The sequence below is a fragment of the Tamandua tetradactyla genome, chromosome 10, assembly GCF_023851605.1.
Source record: "Tamandua tetradactyla isolate mTamTet1 chromosome 10, mTamTet1.pri, whole genome shotgun sequence".
NCBI lineage: Eukaryota > Metazoa > Chordata > Mammalia > Pilosa > Myrmecophagidae > Tamandua > Tamandua tetradactyla.
The window spans coordinates 86,082,262-86,090,297 of NC_135336.1; the positions used below are offsets into that span (position 1 = coordinate 86,082,262).

At 34.3% G+C, this 8,036-nt stretch overlaps 1 long non-coding RNA gene across 1 annotated transcript; it reads left to right on the top strand.

Moving 5' to 3' along the window:
* Positions 1-431: 431 nt before the first annotated feature.
* Positions 432-4,805, top strand: LOC143648021 (uncharacterized). Its single transcript, XR_013158319.1, has 4 exons — positions 432-499; positions 2,205-2,294; positions 3,201-3,330; positions 4,435-4,805. It is a non-coding gene; the product is annotated as an uncharacterized LOC143648021 (long non-coding RNA).
* The last annotated feature ends 3,231 nt before the right edge of the window (positions 4,806-8,036 follow it).

The window sequence follows — 8,036 nt, forward strand, 5'->3', positions numbered from 1 at the left end:
TATTATATAAATAATGTTGACTGCTTGGATTTCCTGAAAACAGTTAAAAAACTGCTGCTTTAAGAACTTGCTACTCCAAACTAGCATGTGCATGGGTTGGATGCTTGTTAGAAATGCAGACTTTCAGGTCACAGCCCAGACCTACTGGATCAGGATCTGCATTTTAACAAACTACACAGATAATGTGCACACACATTAAACTTGAGAAATGCTGCTCTAGGATGTAAATCAAAGGACATTATTGTTTTCTTTCTATCACTTAATGACTTCTCCTCCAGGAGAGAGGATCAGTTGATTTTGTCCATCAAAAAGATGGATAAACATTGGTCCACTTGGGTGTAATTACTATGGTAAAGATCTCTGGGTATACTTGGTCTTTCTTTTTCCAAGCTTGGTAAATATCTCCTTTTGCTCTTATATGCAGGTCTCAAGTGATAAACAAGGAGGTTGGAAGACAGAGAGAGTCAAGTTCAAGCCATTTTTCATTCAAGTTTTATCAGTTATGTTTTGATCCTAATCTGACTCTAAGGTCTATTTCTCAGTTAGTTCCTAAGGGAGAGGGCAGCTATATTTATTATCTTCACATATTTGTAAACCTATCAAATGCTGAGAGTCTTCTGTACAATTCTTAGCATGGTATATGTAATCATTATATTTTACTGGTTTTTGGAGGTAAAATGATACTCCAGCACTCAATATTGGTCCAATTATTCTTTTTATTTGAAACAATTGAAATAGTTTTACAAGGTTACAGGTGTTAAGCACACTAAATTTATACATCTTTACCTCCCTCTGCTCAAACATGTAACAGAGATAGATAAAATAATATATAAAATGAGGAAATAAAGAGAAGTAGGCAGTCTTTGAAGAATAAGACTGTCACTTTTGGATCAGAAATAGAAACTCAAATCCATAAAGCCACAGGGCTTTGTAGCCTCTTGGATGAGAAGGGCTCCTGCTGTGTAATAAGGGCAAAACCATAATAAATGGAGGTCTGGAGTTAGACTCACTATTTGAAGCCTCGCTTGGTTCACTTTCACTTGCTATGCCTTTAAATCCTTTCACTTGCTATGCCTTGATTGTGATAGTGGATTTAAGAAAACAGCACTGACTGCCGCCTGCAATATGGTTTGTGTTAAGCTGTGCCCAGATTGGTGGTAGCACCAAATCTAGGAACCAGGAGCTGAAGAAAGAAATGTAGAGGTATAGCAAATAGATCTATGATATTTCCAGTGTCCCCTTTGGTAGGAGAACTTAAATAATGTTACAAAGATGTTACAACTAAAGATCACTAAATGGGAATGGGTGAACCTAGAGGAGGCTATAGGGAAAAACAAACACAAACTTCCCAAGGCGAGCAAATGACATATACACAGATACCTAATTCTAAAGTAAACAGCCAACAAAATAATCAAAATATGAACATCACTCCAGGGGAATTAATTTCATGGAAGAGGTTGATAAAACTAAAATAAAGTTTTGAAAATATTCAAAGAGATAAATGAAGAAATGACTTCTATTACAAAGAGTAGAATATTATGGAACAGTTTTAAGGAAAACTGAAAAAAAAGGAGTTATGAATTAGAAATATTGAAAATAAAACACTATTTTTAAAACAAAAATATTTTGATGGATTCAGTAAATTTTGCATACAGTTGAAGATATTTAGTGATTTGGAAGAAGGTATCAAAGAAATCATCCAGTATATCATTGAGATATGAAATAAAAGAGCAAGTAAGAGACTGGGGGATTAATTAGGAGTGTGGGGGGGGACTCTGTAGAGTTAGAGAATAAAGAGAATGGTAGAAAAACAGAATATAAAGAGAAAATATCTGATGAGTTTCTAGAATTCATTAACTGAATTAATAGGAATTAATTATGAATGAATTAATTAAAATGAATTAATAAGAATAATTTCAGCTTAGACTCATTGTCCTGAATCTTTCTGACATGAAGGATTATTAGTATCTCTTACTGGTTACCAGAGTGGAGGAGGAACCCAGATTGTTAAACTTGTAAGAAAATTCTTTTTTAAAAAAGTAGATAGCAGAAAATAGTGGATTAATGCCCTAAAAGGAATGAGGGGAAAAACTTGTAAGCCTAGAATTTTATACCCAGATAAATTATTTTCCAATTTTGAGGGCAAAGTAAAGATTTATTTGTTTAATTTTTCAAGACTGATAAATGTTACCATCAATCAACAGGCTCTTATATACAGACTCAAAGAATAAAAATAAGGAAGAAGGAAGGGCAACACAGAGGGAAGGCCTAGAATATAAGAAAGAATGATGAATGTAAGTAAAATTGATCAAATAGATAGAAAAGTGTATTGAATTTTGATGTAAAAGTATAAATACCAAATATCAAATTTTTGTATGCTTTTTCTTATATATCTAAAACTTAACTAGAAATAACCCATCTAGCCATGAAAAAAAATCAGACAAACTCAAATTGAAGGACATTCTATAAAAGTAACTCAACACTCTTCCGTGAAATCATCAAGGTCATCAAGGAGAATTTAAGAAAATGTCATAGACCAGAGAAGCCTATGGAGACATGACGGCTAAATGTAATATGGCATCCTGATGGGCATACCAGAACATAGAAAAGAGACTAAAAAAAATCTAATGAAATCTGAATAAAATGAGGGGTTTGGTTAATATTACCAAACCAGGGTTGGTTTCTTAGTTGTGACGAAAGAGCCACAGTAAAGTAAGATGCTAAATATTAGAGAAACTGGGAGTGGAATCTGTAGGAACTCTCTGTAAAACCTTTACAACTTTTCTGTAGATCTAAAACTAGTTTTAAAAAAGTAAATGTAGATGTGATAAAATGTAAATATAGGATGTTGAGATTCATTGAGATCTTTTGAATCTCAACATTCGTGGCCATACTTTTATAGTTTTCTAGAAAATTAAATTCCCTTTAGGTCCTAGGTTGAGAAATTGAGAGAACCAGCTCTGGAGCCTGTCTGTCTGCCTGTGTTTGATTCAAGACTCCACCATTTACTTGCTGGGTGACTTTACATACGTGACTTAGCTTTCCAGTGCATGTTTTCCCAGCTATAAAATGAGCATCTTAAAATAATTTATATGAAGATTAGATTTTTTATTTAGAATGTAAAGTAATTTGAACAAGGTCTGGTATATCAAAATCACATGGAAAACATTAATTATCCTTCTGATGTCTGTTGCTTCTAGGATAATGAATCTTCTGCCTATTAAAGTGCCACATAGTATAATAGGCACCAAGAGATCAGATCTTACATAATCATCAATTTAAGCACCGACTGAATACCGTTATGTACCTTTCTGTATTTTGGAAAATAAGGTAACTGAAACTGATTCTTTTCCTGAATTGGACAGTGAGTGGGAGTCTGAAGCCAAGGGAATTATATGAACTTGAGTTTACTCCAATTAGTATCACTCAGATTTTTGTCCTCAATCAGATTGAGGGGAACAAAGCAGACTCGCAAGCTCATTAAGGGGTGACAGATGTTTTCAAGATTTCAGGGAAATTTCCCTCAATGATAACTTGATTAAAAAGTCAATATGAGTATGTGGATCTATCTTTTCTAAGTGAATCTAGTTATAATTACTCCTCAGGAGAAAAGGGAATAATCAGATTGAGCAAAGAGGGTGGGGAGAAGGGACCAAGGTTGCTGTGAGTTCAGGGAGGGAAAGAAAGAAGAGGAGTTATAAAGAGCCCAGAATGTTTTTCAATAAAAGCAAAATGTACATAGGGAAAAAAATGAGAGGAAATGAAAGTGGATTCAGGTCCAATTGGAGACAGACCTAGTGGGCTTGTATAGCTTTAATAGTGAAGAGATAAAAGACAAAATTCTTAAGTAATGTGCGGCAATATCCAAGCAAGATTTAGTTTTTTTTTTTTTTTTTTTTAAAGGAAAGACAGAGAGAAGGAAGGAAGGATAGAAGGAAGGAAGGAAGGAAGAAAGGGAAACATTTCCAAACATTTTCTTGCTTTATTGTATTTTGTTTTTCCGTTTTTGTTACATGGGCTGGGGCCGGGAATCGAACCGAGGTCCTCCGGCATAGCAGGCAAGCACTTTGCCCGCTGAGCCACCGCGGCCCACCCAAGATTTAGTTTTAATACTAAGAAAATAAAACTAAAGTGTGGGCCACAGAGGCTCAGTGGTAGAGTTCTCGCCTGCCGTGCCAGAGACTCGGGTTTGATACCCCATACATGCCCATGCCAAAAAAAAGAAAGAAAGAAAAGAAAACTAATCTCACCAAGATAGAGGGAAAGAGCAGCCAAATTTTGTGAATGCCTATGGTTTTTGGTTTAGGAAAATGAGTTAAAATTTTACTGTCTATATGTGGAACCAAGCTCAGATTAAATTGGTAAGGCAAGGACATTCTGGTCTACAGTTTGTACTTGAAACTAATGGAAAATAACTGTTTTTTTTTTTCCCAGAGTAATCCAAAAGTTGTAAGGAAAAAAGAGCCTAGGCATGGGGAGCCCCAGATCCCAGATCCTAGTTTCCAATAAAGAGGAGACTTAGAAGACACCCTTTAACCAGATGCAAGAGGGATTTCCTAGAAAGTATTGCAAGCCAGAGCTGAGGACTATGGAATTGGTATCAAAGACGGCACTTTTTCCCCAAGTTTGTTCATACTGTAATACATTCAATGAGGCACTTGTCTTAACTAAAGGTGGTTCCCCATTTTCAGAAATTTGACTTATTCACACACAGTTCTCTGCCAATGATTCAGAGCCCTGGCATCAGGCCACACACAGCTACATCATTGGCACTGCCCGCTCTCTGACACACACCAATACTTAACTCTGGGTTCTAGACTTCAGACGCTCTGCCAATAGCTTATACAGCTTCCTTTTTCTTGATCCTCTTTGGAGCTTGGTCTCCAACATTATTTGTTAATAATCAATAGTAATGATGTAGGACACTTTATGTAGGCTTCGCTGTTTACCTTTCTACATATGTCCTTTCAATTTGCACTAATGCCAATAACCAAATATTTACTGGGCACCTAAACTATATAACTCACTATAGTAAGCATTTTGGGTAAATGAGTATATTAATTCCATAAGAACACTATAAGGAGGACATTATTAACTGTATTTTGCTTCTTAGCTCATTAAGGTTTGAAAATGATGGGTGGCTTGGGCAAGTCTGAGGAATTGGTATCTGATAGATCTGGAATTAAAATCCAAGTTTTCAGATTTCAAATCCTGTTCCCTTTTTATTACACAATACCCTCCCTCTTCAGAAAGCCCCTTGTTCACTTTTATCCATAAAGTATTTCTACCTGGCATAGTGACAATAAAATAAATAAACGAAGAATTCTCCACATGTCTAATTATTATATTCTCAAGTATGTTAAATTCTATACTGTGTAGAAATCATTATATAGTATGCTGTATATATTTATGATTTAATGACAAATGATTTTAATAGAGAAACTATGATCTTTGGAGAAAAAAAGTGGGATCAGGTTGTTGGTTAGGAAAATAATCCTCTATTGTAACATTGTATTTATGGGAAAATCAAAGTCAACTGGAATAATTTTATATGTATAGCCCAAGTGTCTGGCTATAAATTCAAGGGTAGTCCTACCGTGGTCAAGGAGGCAATATCCATGGAATAACGTCACTTAAAATGTTTCTAAAATAGTATAAGACACAAAAAGAAATTGTTACTGCTGGGGAATTACTAGCAAATTATATGAGTGAGGTAACATTGAGAAAAGTTGATTAAAGAATGCTAAAATAATCACCCAGAGTAACACCTTAATATTAAAACAATTATAATTATTACATATTTCCTTCTAGCCTTTAAGGGAATATTTGATAATTTTAAAGTTGTTCTTTTTTTTTCAATTGAAGTATCACATGTATTTAGATATGAAAAAAAAAAAAAGACTCAAAAAACAACTCTTAAAGGTTCAGTGTGAAAAACCAGTATTCCCAAGCCCTACATGTCTCTACCTACCAGTTCCACTCCTCAGAAGCACCAGTGTCAAAGTATTTTAGCTGTTTCTTTTGATATTTACATCCACATTGCTAAGGGGTATGTTAATAATGATTTTTTCATGTAATCATTGTAATCATCATCTAGTGACTACTAATGTCGGCTAAGGATTGACTTTCTAAATACCCCTCCCAACCATTTCTTCTCCCCATATCTACCTAATAGAATTAAAGAGTAGCTAAAATCAGTAATTTATAGAAGTCCCACTTTTTCTAATATGTAGGAAACAAGGTTGTCAAATGAAGAAGCAGGAGGATACTGAGAGGTTTGAGAGAGAGAAGACTATGAGAATGGGTTGTCTAGGAGAATAAAAGAATAAAGTACCTAGTTATTTCATTTCAGTGTACCCTTGAGAAGGTAAAAGAGAGGACATGAATACATGTGGCCAAATTCTCATGTTTAAAGAACAAGAAAAGTTATTTGGACAAGAAAATAAATTAACTGTAAAAATGCTTATAATTCATTAGGCAATGGGTTTTATTTTTATTTATTTATTTTTTTGGTCTTTTGATTGGGGAGTTTAATCCATTAACAATCAGCGTTACTACTTTAAATTAAAGGCATTAATTAATTCAGCTATTTTTTCCTTTGGTTTTTACAAGTCATATCTTTTTAAATTTCCTTTCTTTTCCTTTATTGGAACCTCCTTTTCTTTATAGTTGTTTTTGTTTGATGTATCTGATTGATCCCTTTCTTATTTTCTTTTGGCATATTTAAAAAATATTTTCTTTGTGGTTACTTACTTGCAGCACACAAATATTACTTACTAATTTGAAGAGATACCAACTTAAATTCAATAGCATACATGTTCTCTGCTCCCGTAATCCTCTGTTTCCCCTCTTTATGTTGTTTTTGTTCCACTTTATGTTTTGCATGTCCATTATCAGAAAATACGTCTTTTTCTTGTCCAGTTGTATTCTGATTCTTACATGAATTAAAGAGGAGAGTTGTATATTGAGGTTACAATACTATCGGGATTTGCATTTACTCTTTCAGATACCCTTACTCATACTCTTCATTTCTTTACACAACTCCAAGTCACTCACTCCCGTCTTTTCCTTTCATTCTGCAGAGCTCCCTTTAGTAATTATTGTAGAGTAGATCTTTTGCTGACAAACTGTCTCAATTTCTAAACTCTCCCGCATTTTGAAACACTGTTTTGCTCTATAAAGAATTTTTGGCTAGTAATTTTTCTCTTTCAGTCCATTAAATATATCATATCACTGCTTTCTTGTTTCCATGGTTTCTGATGAGAAATCAGCACATATACTTATTGAGGATTGCATCTATGTGACAAATCAGTTTTTTCTTCCTGCTTTCAGGGTTCTCTTTTTATCTTTAGCACTTGACATTCTGATTAGTATGTGTCTCAGAGACAGTCTATTAGGATTTATTTCACTTGGAGTAAGTTGTACTTCTAGGATATGTGTATTTATGTTTTACAGAAGAGTTTGGAAATCTGGGGCCATTATTTCCTTCCCTTTCTGCCTGTTTCCTTTCTCTCCTCTCTCTCAGACACTCATGTTCCATATATTTATGTGCTTTGTTCTGTCAGTCAAATCCCTGAGATATTGCTCAATGTTTTCTATTCTTTTCTCTCTCCGTTCTTCTGACTGTATGATTTTGATTGTCCTGTCTTCCAGTTTACTCATCTTTTCTGCTGCCTGTTGAAATCAACTGTGGTATACCTCTAGTGTATTTTTAATCTCTACTATTGTAACTTTCATCCCCATAATTTCTATTATGATAATTTGTATACTTTCAGAGTCTTCTTATACTCACAAATTGTCTTCTCAATACCCTTTATCTCCTTATGCATATTTTCTTCATTTCCTTGAATTGACTTAGGACATTTGTTTGAACTTCTTTGATTAGTTGTTTCAAATTCTGTGTCTCTGCTGAAATTTAATTTATTCTGCTGACTGAGCCATATCTTCCTGTTTCTAAGTGTGGTATATAGGTTTTTTGCTTATGTTTAAAGCACCTGATTATCTTGATGAGTTAACTTTCAAGGTTAGCTTCTTTC